We start from the raw sequence: 15,436 nt of genomic DNA, 5'->3' as shown, positions 1-15,436 counted from the left end.
CATCTCCGAATTGTCTCCTAAAATAGTCTCTGAAAGCCTCTCGTATTCCATCTGCATCATATACCATTTCCCCCCTACTATTTCTCATGTTGACAATTTCTGATTTTTCAAAACTGCGGACAATCTCACTTGATAACGGTTCAATTAAATGACTTCATCTTTTGCGCTATCGAAAGAAAACCTTTTTTATTGGAGCATGTACCTATAAAATCTACAAATTCTTTCTATTCACTACTTTTTGTGAATCCTTAAAGTGGAAAGAAAACGCTAAAAAATCGACTTCAAAGTTTGAGACCGCCTTTAAACTCAACCATTACGTCAAATTTGAGTTTGATAGGTACAAGCTCCAATAAATTCACTGTACTTGTGAGCCTTATTTTCAGTTTTGTGTTTTAGATTGATCATGAGACAGCAAATTTAAAAATTAGGACAAAAATATAACCTTTTTAAATACCAAAACCGTTTCCTTCTATGTTTTTCCATTGGCTCACAAAAAAATTCCAAATTTGGTTAACTTTTTGGCCATTTGAATCAGAACCTCCCTTTAATCGTATCTTCATTTGCTAATAAAGCTTTCTCTTAATTACGAGTTTCACGTAGAATTATTACAACTAAAACTGCTTTAAAACCTTGTTTAACATATTCAACAGTCTAGTAGTACACTGTCTTGACTTGAAGAATCCTTGTCCACAAGTCAGAATAATTGGTGTTGGGTAAATATGATTTTCACGACATTTTTCCGGAAAATTGTTTGCAAGTTTACTGACCATGTCGAAACCCTTCAATAAACTTTGCACGTCTCACCTATAGAATATATCCTTCTTCAAAGGTGCGTAAGGTTTGAGCTAGATTTGAATAATAAGCCCACATAAGTTTATAGTTTATCCATGATTGAGGGAGAGTCACCAAAAATAATCACACACAACTAAACATTTTTTTTTAATTATCGAAATAACGAAACTAGGCATTAGTATTCTGAATCACCAACTACTCTCTAAATATAAAGATCTCACCATGTGATACAAAAATTTGCTTAACTAGTCGTGACCTACCCAAAATCCATGTATCTCGAAGCAAGAAACTTAGCGTCAGTGTGGGCCTACCATGCAGAGAGGAAAGGTGGGCATGGCGAACGAAGAGACGACTGAGATCTGATGAGTAAGGTAAAATTGGAGGGTGCTTGCGCTCATGAGAAAGATCAGCGTAAGACAAGCGTCCTCCAACTCGCAAAATCCCATCCTCCTTCCCACAAAGGGATTCAGTTTTCTAAGCGGATTTCCTGCAAATAAAGATCCCTCATAATTTAACAACGCGATTTCTGTAGAAAAATGTTGTGCTCGAACCATTAAAATGACCGCAAAGCGAGCGTCAGCAATCTCTGATGCGGTGAGAAAGGCGGCAAAGTCAGATTCTCCGTTTTGACATTTGCATAATCTAACGAGAGGTCGGCGACAATATGCTACGATTCGGATCAACCGAGTTAAACTTGAATATCGCTTCAGAATTTCCGGTTCACTTTCTGGGCCTTGAATGTGCAGCAGTTACCGAGTGTTTGGCTGTTAGGGTCATTCCTTCTGAGAAAGGGTGAGCCATTTGGGACCATTCCACCATAACTCAGATTGCTGAAGATTTGATGGTTTTACTCCATGGGTCGCCAGATCTGCTGGATTTTCTTTAGTCGACATATAGGTCCGTTCAGCCGAGGGCAACTCAGTTTGAATGAATGATACGCGGTTCGTTTTTGCCATTAGGAGTGAGACCTTGCAAGGACCTTCGTTCATTGGAAGCCTGGGCTATACAGCAGCAGCATACGCCCGCGATGAAGCATTAGCAAATCCGTGAAGTTGAGCTTCACAGTCTAGAGAGGCTCCCAGCCAGCGACTGATAGGAAGAGTTTAAGAGAGATGTAATTGAATTGCAGTAATTACTCCATCGTTCAATGATTTCCTCAGTTAGAGGCGAATCTCAGTCACATTTAAAGTTCCAGCGATCTTGCATTAAAATTTTGGCAGTGACTGTGATGGGAGCAAGCCAGCCGAGGGGATCGAATAACTGCGATATTCTTGTTAGGATAGATCTTTTGTTAGGGTGCTTAACGGCAGGTTTCATTTTAGTGATAGTAACTCCAAACGTATCTGTCGCTGGATATGTACACACACCCAAAGTCTTGATTGATTCATTCAAGTCCATATGCTTATAGATCTTGTTTAGCTGACCGCGATGATGCAAAATCTTAGGTTGGTTTGCCGCCCATCTGTCCAGTTTGTTCCAGCTGAATGTAACAGTGATGCTAATTGATGCTAAATGAGTCAGGGCACGAACAGCTAAGTAGAGAGCACAAGCAGTCCCGTAAGTAACCGTTGTCAGTCAATAATCCACCGGGTGTTTCTCAAATACAGGAATCCAAAGAATTCTCTGCAGATTAGAAGTATTAAAGAAATATAACTTTGAAGAGCAGGGCCTGCCATTAGAAATTCGTTCAAGCAGTGTTGTTCAGAGGTTTGTGGTGATGCGTCGAAGACCACGCGAAATTTCCACTGAGTGGGTGTGGACTGGACTACGGGATGATGTGGAATGTACCAGGCTCGCGGTTTATCTAGTTCAGCTTCTGGAATTTTCTCCATGTGACCTAATTCCTCATATTCCTTTATAAAGTTTTGATAAGCCTTAAGCCAGCTGAGGATCCCTGAGGAAACGACGATGAACATTTGAGAGTGAGCTTAAGGCTACCCGCCGGCTTTCGATAGAAGAAGGTGGAGGTTTTGATAGAAACTAGAAGATAGGAGGGGCCACCTCTTCCACAGCCCAAAAGCGTTTAAGCGTTTCTTGCAAGCCATCGTCTATGGTGCAATGCATGGTTTTAAGTGTTATTGAAAACGTGGGCGCCGCCCGCCTTGGAGCGTCCGAAGACAGTGATCGTGTAATGATCTAGCGGTAAATGTTGAGCTATTAATTGAGTTGCTGTAAACCGGCGTAATCCTGAGCGCAAGACTTGGCCATAGACATTGAACCCTGAAATTATATCAATTGAGCCTGGTTCTAGTCAATGAGGATCTGCTAACTTAATATCTGCAAAAAGAGCAGGATCAAAATCCGTGGGTTTCCTGGAGGGAAGTTGTGAGGTAAAACGTGGCAGAATCAGAGATTGAATTTTGAGATGAAATGAAGTGTCACTATATGATTGTAATAATACTTGATTTGTGGCACGCACAGTACTAGCTCTTGATGCACCAATGTCACTGAGGGCAATCCTTTTACAGCGCTTGAAAAGTTTGAGTAATTGCGCCATTGCCTCAATAATAAATGAAACTTCAGAACCCTGATCGAACATAGCGCGTACACGTACTGGAGTTCCTCTACGGCCGAGAAGCATGACCTGAGCCGTAGCCAGAAATACGGAATGTCTTTGGGTCGGTATACTTGCTGTGTTAGACGATACTCTTGCTGGAATCCGGGGGTCCCTAATTTATTGACAGAGATCAGCCCTCTTATTGCGAATTGCGGAAAGGGTTGCTCGTTTCGGGGATGCGTCGTGAATCGACGAATGATGTTTTCTTTTGCACGTTGAAGACCTATTTTTACATTGAAAATTTTTTGAATGATGGCTACCTAAACAATTAAAACACAAACGTTGGCGATACACCTCTTGTTGGCGTTGATTGGGGGGTTTCCCTTGATACTCGGGAAATGTAATGATATAATGTCCACCCTCACAGAGTGGTCATAGAAGGGCTGATCTACCATGCGTATTAAAACTGGAACTGGCATGAAAAATACGTTTGGGATTTGCTCCAGATTTTAAATAAGTTGGGACGGGCCTATTATTAGTCTTACTGTCAGCAGCAATCATACGGAGTGCATGAGAGCGATGTTCCATATTACCCAATGTTCCAAAGGCATTTTAAGGTTTATCAGCGCGCGTACGATATGCTGAGCCTCATCCTTGAATGGACCTAACAAGAGAGGAGAATAAATCACAAAAATTCTCCCAGTCTTCGTAGCGGCCTGAAAATGTTGGGAGATCCAATTTGGGTAGTTTAGCACTGCGAGGATACATGTCTGACTCGTCCCTTTCCACCGTGCTCTGAGCCTGACTACGAATATTTATTGAAGCAGTGTCTAATCGATCTAAATATGCAGCATTTTGTCTTGAAGGGACTCGTATACATTTTCTGTCTGAGCGAACACGTGATCGACCATGTAAGGATCGGTAGTGGCATTTTCCTTCACAACGATTTCAGCATGCGTCACATGAACCTCTTACCAAGTTATTTCAACAGAGGCGGGTCGCTGTTCGATAATACTGCGTGTATGGCTTTCCGAAGAACTACCCTTGAAACGCACTCACAAAAACGCAGTTCACACAAACCAGTAACGGGAATCGACAATCCAAGCAGTGATCCACAGAACTGATCCTAAATACAAGCTGTGATCTACAGTACTGATACAAATACGAGCGGTGATCCATAGTAATGATACAAATACAGGTGGTGATCCACAGTAATGATCCAAATACAAGCGGTGATCCACAGTAATGATCCATCATAAGAAGCGGTAACAATCCAAATATAAGCGGGGATCCACATGACAATGATCCATCATACGCAACGCTAGTACTTCAAACTTGAGTAATCACAAACGATCCGCCACAGGACGAAGCACAGCTCGAGAGCACACAACCGTAATCCAAAATGTGGTGAGGCACAACACATAGCGAGAAGGATCACTATATACCCGAAATACAAACTAGGTCACTATGTCGGTATGTCAATCGCACGTGAGACGGAGTACAAAAAGGAGATCTGCTACGATCGACTACTCACGAAGAAGTGAAAACTATACAACGCGACCCTGCAGGGATAGACGACCGCTTACAAATTTTCCTAAACTTTACGATCGCAATACATGACCGAAGAATGGTCCGCCGGAGAAACAATTAATTTTGATCGGTCGAAGGCCATGGAAGACGACAAGTCCGCATGGTACGCACAATAATCAAGATAACCCAACTCAAAGTCCAAAGCCACGATTTGACCGAATAAGTCAAGAAGACTAAATATGCTGACTGGGTATAAGGATTTTTCAAAAAGAATTATAATTCTAAATTGGAACCGGGGATTTCCGTACAGAATTGTAATGGCCACTCTGAAGCTAATAATTTATTAAACGATTTATGATCCTGAGTTGGGAAAGGAAATAAATAAAAAAATCACTTTAACTTTTGCACAGGGAATATCGCAAAGAATTATATTTTCGACTTTAGACAGGAAATTTTCACAAGAATTCGAATTTTGACTTTGCAGGCGGGAATTCTCCCAGAGAATTTATTATAATTCTAAAATAGAACTCTGAATTCCCGTAACAGAATTTTCATTTTAGGTGAACTTGAGAGGTACAAATTCAAAAGGGCCTAACGCTTATATTTTCTAATTATTTTAAAAAGTAAGTTATTATATTTCTAAATTAAAGAAAAATCTTCTAAATTTATGTAATTTAGACCTAAAACTGGAAATATTTTTAAATAAAGATAATTGTGAATCGAAAAAAGGAACTCACTTTGTCGAAATGAAACAAACTTTCCACAAAAGTCGAGAAACCTAAAACAGCAACTATGCTAATGAATATGAAATTAATAAACGTTGTTCAACGTCTTCTTTTTTTACAGAAAGTATGAATCCCTTTTACAAACTTTACATGTAGCATGCATAAAATAAATCGGCCTTGAAAGGTCGATCACGCACAATCCTGAAAAACTAAAAGTTTTTTTTTATTTGAACGAATAATAAAACTACGCTTTACAGTTATAAACTGGAAACAGCACTTTGAATTCGAAGATCTCCCTATGCGATCTAAAAGTATGTCAAAGCCTTGTACTATGGAAAAATATTTTTTCCTTTTATCGTATCGATTTTTATGACCGTAGTTTCAGCAAAGGCCTTTAAATAATAATCATTAGTCAGTCTCTGTAGTTGTAAAGTCAATTATTTTTATTTTTTGCTGATGTGGGATCGCGAAGTTGAGAAATGTTTTATATTTGTTTGTATTCCACACTACTATAGAGTCAATTTTGCGATCATTAAGACTATAACGTAGTTACAATTAGGTCCTTTCTATTCTATTTTTTTCCATTTAACAAATCTCTATTCTTCACGATCGACTATAAATTCTCCTATTCCGGCACCATGGCCATTATTATTCCTATTTTCCGTATCCTGGATGTATCGGAGGAGCACTATACTGGAATATTTTATGTGCTGTTGATGCTGGGCCCAGCCGAGGCTAGGCTCGGCACGATACTCGCGACTTAAGCACAAAAACCGTAAGTTCTTGTCCCAGCTTTGCAGGTACGATAATATCCTAATATATCTTCATCTTCGTTTCCCCGTTGATCGTTTTTGAAGTCTCCCACTTGAAAAGTTATCCATAACTGATATTCGAATTTGTCCTGAACATATGAAGAAGCTAACTCAAGTTAGTATGGGCCGATGGTCAGTTGACGTAAATATTAAAGATCTATTCGAGGAAACACAGGAACGTCTTCCTGTCTTAAACGTTCCTACATGGTGGTGCTAAAATATTAAGAAATAGGTTCAGGATTAAAGTATTTATACTTGTGCTAACAGGAAATAACTAAACTACTATATGTTATTGTAAAACTTCCAATTACTCATAAAGCTACTTTAAAAGAGTGTTTCTCTTGGTTTCAGGATCCAAAAAGATCGAGTTGGTTTAAAAGGTATAACGAGAATACACGTAAAAAAATCGATGTCGCCACCGTGCCAGTGTGAACTACTCATGTGACTAGGTCAAACTTGAACCTTAACATTTGATTTTAAGATTATGGTCAAGCTCATATTCGGATGTGGAATTCTACGCTCTTTTCATTTACAGCGTCAAAAAAGAGAGTCGCTGTTAAAAAACCAATTTGACCTTGAGATGACACTTTGATGTTGAACTTGATGTCAAGGTCGCAAATACTCCTTGTATTTGAGTTGAGCAGCAAGCCTTAGATCACGAAGCCCACAAAGACATTTGTTCAAGATGCCGAGCTACGCAACATATAACAAATTAAACCGAATTAACCGAAACCACTTGTCCAAGTAGAGTCAATAGCCGATGAAGTGGAGCTAATACCTAGTGCTACTGAATTCATCGGGTTTTATCACGGAACCCGGAAGGTTTTGTGCTTTGTGACCATGTAGACATTTCTTTAGGACGCTGAGATACAAAACATACAGCAAATTCAACTAAATTAACTGAAAATACTCTTCCTTAAGAAATGTGCGCGGTCCTTCAAGTATTCTAGTTAAAAATTAATACAGGGAATTTTCGTATAGAATTTTAATTCTGACATTTAAAAAATGTATTTGTTTCAAGGTCAGTTACACCAGCCCCGCCCCCTTCTCTTAATTTTTGAGTTCACTATAGCCCACTGAATTGCGCCCCAAATGCGCTCAAATGCGCCAACGATTAAAATTTTTGCGCCACAAAACTGTAGGAGTTATGTCAGGTGTTACGCAGGGGGGGGGTGACGCTATACTTCCCCCCATTTAAAAAATCAAATTTTAAATCACACGATCTTGATGATCTTTAAATGCGCTCATATGCGCCATAGAGAAAAATTTTGCGCTACATTGATAACCGAGTTCTTAGCGATCGAAATGGGGGGGCGTCCTTTTTCTAAACTAATAACATTATTCCAAATTCATCATACCTATCTTTCATAACTTCAAATGCGCTCAAATGCGCCACCACTAAAAAATTTTGCGCTAGCTTATTAACAAAGATATTATACTTTGGAGGGGGGGGGGGGGTGCATTGTAACGCAGGTGTTAAATCCTCAACAGTGATTTGCAATATAAAGTTGAAGACATGGATTCTTTAAACTTCAAATGCACTCATATCTGCTTTAATTGTTTTTTGAAAATTGTTTCAAAAGCGCTCATGTACGCCACTTTCAAAACTAACAAAAACAATAATCAAACCCCCAATTAACACTTGCCACCGATAAACTACCCGCCGAGATCTCTACATAACCTAAATTGCAATATAAAAATTTATAATGATCTCTTCAGACAAAATTTCAAATGCGCTCATATGCGCCACTTTCAAAATTGACAAAAAACCATAAACAACCCCCTTATTTTCGATCGTTATCGATCTACCACCCGATGATATTATCAAATAATTTTAATTGCAAAATAATAATGTTTAATGATCTCTTCGTATAGGATTTCATATGCGTTCATATGCTCCACCTTCAAAATGAACAAGAAACTGAAATCAAGCCTTTCCTTACCAATTGTTACGAGTCACTATTCGATGATATCTCCAAATAAACTAAATTGCAGTATACAAATTTATCATCGCCCTCATTACCACTTGTTCTCACTATCCGATATCCCCAAATAAATTAAATTGCAGTATAAAAATATAAAATTGTCTTTTCGAATAGGATTTCAAATGCGCTCATATGCGCCACTTTCAAAATTGACAAAAACCCAAAATCAACCCCCTCACTACCACTTGTTACGATCCACTTTTCGATGATGTCTCTAAATTAATAAAATTGCAGCAGACAAATTTATTATTGTATCTTCGTATAGAATTTAAAATGCACTCATATGCTCCACTTTCGAAATTGACAAAAAACCATAATCATCCTCCTCATTACAACTTGTTACGATCCACTATCCGATATCTCCAAATTGATTAAATTGCAGTATAAAAATATAAAATTGTCTCTTCGGATAGGATTTCAAATCCGCTCATTTGCACCACTTTCGAAATTGACAAAAAACCATAATCAATCCTTTCACTACCACTTGTTACGATCCACTTTTCGATGATGTCTTTAAATAAATAAAATTGCAGCATACAAATTCATAACGATTTCTTCGAATAGGATTTCAAATGCGCTCATATGCGCCACTTTAGAAATTGGCAAAAAACCATAATCAACCCTCTCATTACGAATTGTTACGAGTCACTATCCGATGATATCTCCAAATAAATTAAATTGCATTATAAAAACTTAGAATTATCTCTTCGGATAGGAATTCAAATGCGCTTCTAAGTGCCAATTTAAAAATTGAAGAAAAAACTTTAATTTAACTCAGTATAACAACGTATCATCTATCTAGCCCACGCTGTTAACACCAAAGAACATTAATTGCTGTATAAAATTTTATAAAAATTAAATTATAACGAATCACTGGGGAGTGTGTTGTCCCTGATTTAAAAATAGTGAATTGTTAACCGAATTGTGAAAATAGGAGATTCTCAACAAGCATGAAGATGCTGCGTGAGTGAATCTAGCGTGGTTATTACAGGAGTTGGGAATCTGCTAGTGTCCAACATGTTTAATACATTGTGAACACTCCTCAAATGAAAATCCTCTACACAAAATGTATCACGTATTCTGTGAATGACCCCTAAATTTAAGGTGTAGAGGATTTTCATTTGAGGAGTTTTCACAATGTATTAAAAATGTTGGACGCTAGCAGATTCCCAACTTCTGTAATATTCACGCTAGATTCACTCGTGCGGCAACTTCATGCTTGTTAGTTATCTCTTATTTTCTCAATTCGATTAACAATTCACTATTTTTAAATTAAGGACAACACACTCCCCAGTGATTCTTTATCATCTGATTTTTATTAAATGTTATACATCAATTAATGTTCTTTGGTGTTAACAGCGTGGGGTAGATAGATGATACGTTGTAATACTGAAGTTGGTTAAAGATTATTCTTCAATTTTTAAAGTGGCACATATAAGCGCATTTGAATTCCTATCCGAAGAGACAATTTTATATTTTTATACTGCAATTTAATTTATTTGGAGATACCGGATAGTGGATCGTAGCAAGTGGTAATGAGGGGATTGATTATGCTTTTTTGTCAAGTTTTAGAGTGGCGCATATTAACGCATTTGAAATCCTAGACGAACAGATCATTATAAATTTTTATTTTACAATTTAAGTTACTTCGAGATTTCATCGGATAGTGGTTCGCAACAAGTCGTAATGAGGGTTTGATTATGGTTTTTTGTCAATTTCGAAAGTGGCGAAAGTAAGCGCATTTGAAATCCTATCAGAAGAGACAATTTTATATTTTTATACTGCAATTTAACTTACCGGGTGATATCGGATAGTGAAGCGTAACAATTGCTAATAAGGGGGATGATTATGGTTTTTCCTCAATTTCGAAAATGGCGCATATGAACGCGTTTGAAATCCTAGACGAAAAGAACATTAGGAATTTTTTTTTGCAATTAAAATTATTTGGAGATACCATCGGGTGGTGGATCGATAACAATTAAAAGTGAGGGAGTTGATTATAGTTTTTTGTCAATTTTAAAAGTGGCGCATATAAGCGCATTTAAAATCATATCATAAGAGACAATTTTATATTTTTATACTGCAATTTAATTTATCCGGAGATATCGGATAGTGAAGCGTAACAAGTGCTAATGAGAGGGATGATTATGGTTTTTGGTCAATTTTGAAAATGGCGCGTATGAACGCATTTGATATCCTATCCAAAAAGATAATTATGAATTTTTATACTGCAATTTAATTTATTTGGAGATATCGGATAGTGAATCGTAACAAGTAGTGATGAGGCGGATAATAAATTTGTAGACTGCAAATTTATTTATTTGGAGATATTATCGGGTGGTGAATCGTAACATGTGGTTGTGTGGGGGTTGATTATGGTTTTTTTGTTCATTTTGAAGGTGGCGCATATGAACGCAAATGAAATCTTATACGAAGAAATCGTTAAATATTATTATTTTTCAATTAAAGTTATTTGGTGATATCATTGGGTGGTGGGTCCATAACAATTGAACATGAGGAAATTATTTATGGTTTTTTGTCAATTTTGAAACTGGCACATATAAGCGCATTTGAAACTCCATAGCAAACTCCCTTCATCAATGCGGATTGCAAACTTTTTATTTTGTTGGTCATCACTTCGTAAAATTTTTGTTACTCTATATATTGAGCAATTTTAGAAATTTTCAACAAAAAAAAATTACAGCGCATACGAGCGAATTTGAAGTTGAAAGAATCCATGTCTTCAACTTTATATTGCAAATCACTGTTGAGGATTTAACAGCTGCGTTACACTGCCCCCTCCAAAATACGATATCTTTGTTAATTAGCTAGTGAAAAATTTTTTAGTGGTGGCGCTTTTAATGTTATGAAAGATAGGTATGATGAATTTGAAAAAAGGCAATTAGTTTAGAAAAATGACGCCATCCCCCTCCCCTCCATTTTGATCGGTGATACCTCGGTTATCAATGTGGGGCAAAATTTTTTCTTTATGGTGCATATGAGCGCATTTGAATCTCCATAGAAAACTCCTTTCATCAATGCGGATTGCAAATTTTTTATTTGGTTGGTCATCACTGCGTGACATTTTATTACCTCTTTATCTTAGGCAATTTTAATGATTTTCAAAATAATTTGATGGCGCATATGAGCGTATTTTAAACCCCATAGGAATTTCCCTTTAAAAATGCGGATTGCAAGTTTTTAATTTGGTTGGTCATCACTTCGTAAAATTTTGTTAACTCCATATCTTGGGCAATTTCCGAAATTTCAAAAAAAAAATTATGGCGCATATGAGCGCATTTGAAGATCTTCAAGATCATGTGGTTTAAAACTTGATTTTTCAAATGGGGGTGTATAAGGTTAGGCCCCTCCCCCCGCGCAACACCTGACATAACCCCTACAGTTTTGTGGCGCGAAAATTTTAATCGGTGCCGCATTTCAGCGCATTTAGGGTCAGTGGGCTATAGAAGACTCAAAAATTAAGAGTGGGGGGCGGTGTAACTGACCTTTTGTTTAAAACATGCATTCACAATTCATTAATTTATATTTTGAACTGACAACCCTGTATTTTGTATAATAATGGACTTCGAATTAGTTCTTGGATGGGAGAGGATTTATCATTTAGAATTGTTTGTTCGAATATATTAGGAAAAGGGTTTTTAAGAATAATTTCTTTATTTTCTTTTTTACCTTCAATACATACAATAAAAATCAGTATAAACTACTGTCATATGTATAATTTCTGCATTAGAATAAAAATTATAATTCAAGTAAACATGGTACTCAATTTTTTTTTCTTCAGAGCGTTCTCATACACTAGCTTAATTTACATTACTCCTTAAAAATATTTTAATAGATTAGGTAACATTAATTTACTAAAAAATACTATAAAATATTTGGAGAATCCTACACTTGTAATTAAAAAAGAGGTATCATGATATTCGTAGTGTGGCTAAAGAGTTGAATTATCTGATTAATTGAATTTGAGGCAGGATTTACTGAATTATCATTTTCCCATATTCCAAGGAGTTCAGACTGAATTAGATGTGACAAAATTTTATGCATTTATGGAATAGAGGGTGATCCTGGTTCTAAAATCATAGCACGTAAACCATTCTCGAGACATTTTTTCCAAGCTTCACTATTTTTCCATGCTTCACTATTCTAAATTAGCAATTCAGAGATATATTTATCTAATGCGGATTTTCTGGGTTATTCAAATAATGCTGGTTAGTTTTAGCGGATTATAAATAGCTCAAGATATGTAGTTCTAGAAACTTTCGTCTGCTCAAGCATTACTTTTTCTACTTCGAACAGTTCATAGCTGTCATAACGTGAAAATCCCTATTTCATTATAGGGTAGTTATTGAAGTGAAATAGGATGGTCATGGTCAGACATTATGAGAATTTTCCGATGATATGATGAATGTTTTGCAGGCCGAAGCATCGAATGCAATAATGTAGTGTCAAATTAAAATTGTTTTAAACATTGCCTCTTTTTCCTGAAAAGTAGTAAATGTTTCAGAAGCAGGAATCGAAAATAGAAAAGTCTGTAGAAAGATTATTTTTGAAAAATTAAGTAGCAGAGTTGATTATTTTTTTACTTTCGGAAATAAAGTTGGAAAGTCGAAGTCTACTATTATATTTTCAGTTGAAAATATGATTATTGAGATTAAAATGTAATTATTTTGTTGAAAATTTAACAATTTTGCTGGAAACTTATTCTTTTTTGTTAAAGCATGAACATTTTTTCGAATTCGTGATTTTGGGTTTGAAATCTAACTATTAGGTTCAAACTAAACGCTTTTTGTTAAAATTATATCTCTTCTATTAGAAATTTCATCCTTGTTGGTTTAAAGTGAAACATTTGGTGGAAAAGCAAGGTAGCGGAAAGTTGTTTTTCCCTATGTATTAAAAAATCTGTTATGTTGAAAACTTCGTGTTACTTCTTTTAAAAATGCATCTGTTTGGTTAAGAATTAAACTATGCTATTCAAAGATTAATCATTGAAGTTTAAAAGTTTATTTCTTTTGTTTGAAGTTTTACTTCTTTAGTTAAAAGTTCAATTTTGTGGTTAAAACTGTTTTTAGAAAATTTTCCCTTTTCGCTATAAGGTTAAAAAATTTGGCTGAAGTTTTTTTCTCATGACTGAAGAATCGTTTTTAATAGAAACTTCAACTTTTTTGATAAAAATTCCACTTTGATTTAAAAATTCATCTCTGTGGGTAGAATTTCATCATTCAGTTAAAATGCATTTGTTTGGTTAAAAATCAATTAATTTGGGTTAAAGTTTCCTAATCAATCATTTTGATCTGACGTTTATAATCAGAATGATAAGCAACCGTTTGATATCCCTGGATTACTGTGTAAACAAATGACACCAGATCAATTTACATTTTAGTAGCGACGAATGAAAGTAAAGAGTAGTTTTTAAATTTATTGCAACAGAGATTTTTCAATCCGAAGAAAAGTGCATAAGTGTACGAGGATATTTGTCGGAGACCAGTGCATTAATCGGAGAAATCGTTTGACCATAAAACGTATTCAACGTTTCGAGTCAATTCGCGACTAGGATCGATCGACTTCTGGTATCGAATAGTGAGCAGTTTCGGTCCCACAGAATGCAGTGTCAGCGACCAAGCTAAAGCAACGTGGTATCGCTTATGCGTGAGTAGCGAGGCCTATCTAGGGGCTTAGATGTGGAGGGGATACGTAGAAGTGAGCGAGGGACCAAAAGTGGTATCGGCCTTCTCTTTCCCACCAATGTATCCCCTGCACCTCTAAGTCACTGGATCCACCAAGCCGTTCATGGATAAGCGTCGCCACGCCGCCTGAGATCGACCGGTGAAACTGGACTCATATTTATACATCACATCGTCGACGATGACGTTCCTCTAACGCGGATCTCGTACACTTTGCAAGCTTTCCCCACGATGTCTATGCCACGAGCGAAAAGCCTTAGGCTGCACGTAAACGCAGCCTTCGAACATACATAAATCAGCCTACGTCCAGTCGTTTGCCATCGAGTCGGGTCAGAGGGGACCTTATACCGATGGTTCTACCGCGATCCCAGACTCTCTTTCCGGGACGCGCCCAGCCGCGTCGGCTTTTCATTTCGTCGGGATTCCTGCTCATTTGTTTCTCTAACTTTATATGCTTTTTCTTCTATTCGAGGTTCTTGAAAATATATGATCATAGGGTCGAGTAAATTACCTAGGGTGCTGACTGAACGCTGGTGTTTCATAATAATATTCATAATTTATTCTTGACTAGAAAATACACATGTATGCTACGCGTACGATTTTTTTGTGGAGCTAAATTATTGACTTAAAAAAAATAATTTTAATAGAAAACATTGGTATTTGAAGAGTCCCGCGGCATACAAATTTTTTCGATCTGACTGATGTATTTGTAGAAGATCATATTCTACTAAGATTCAGAAGTAGATAAATATCCATGTTCGCTATTTTTTTATAAAGTGATTACATATGCTTTTATGTTCGTTTCACGACTCAATAGAACTGACTAATAGCTGGAAGCCATTTTCTTGTTCTTTTTTTATTTATTAGATAATCCGAAAGTTATGTAACTCTTTTTTTGTGTCAATATTTTTGTCCTTATAGACATTTACGGCAGTATTGACTAAGGGTTTTCGTGAGTTGGTTATTTCTTTCAGGATTTTTTTCATGTTTCGATAGCTTTGAAAAATACATTAGAAGTATTTTTTGCTTAAATTCCAAAATAAAAAAGTTATTCCGTTTTTTCTGTGCCACAATCGGTGATTTTTGAAACACACTATTCCTAACAATGTTTTTTGCAGTGCGTTCCTTCCTTTTAAGGGCTCGTTTCGCCATTCGGTATAGATGAGTAAAAGATCAAAACAAATTTATTCTTTTTTGAAATAAAATAATTATGCTACACTTTGGGCGTCAAACTCAGTGTTTTCGAAATATATCGTACATTGTAAGCGAGCTTGTCTCGGAGGTGGTTGCTTCTTTCAGTAAGTTTCTTTTATGGTTATATAGATCCAAATCTGGCGATCACTGGATAAGTTACAGATATTCGCTTATATCGACGTTACTACGCCAAATAGAC

This window comes from Belonocnema kinseyi, chromosome 2 (genome assembly GCF_010883055.1).
Source record: "Belonocnema kinseyi isolate 2016_QV_RU_SX_M_011 chromosome 2, B_treatae_v1, whole genome shotgun sequence".
NCBI lineage: Eukaryota > Metazoa > Arthropoda > Insecta > Hymenoptera > Cynipidae > Belonocnema > Belonocnema kinseyi.
Note: the sequence above shows the minus strand (reverse complement) of the source record.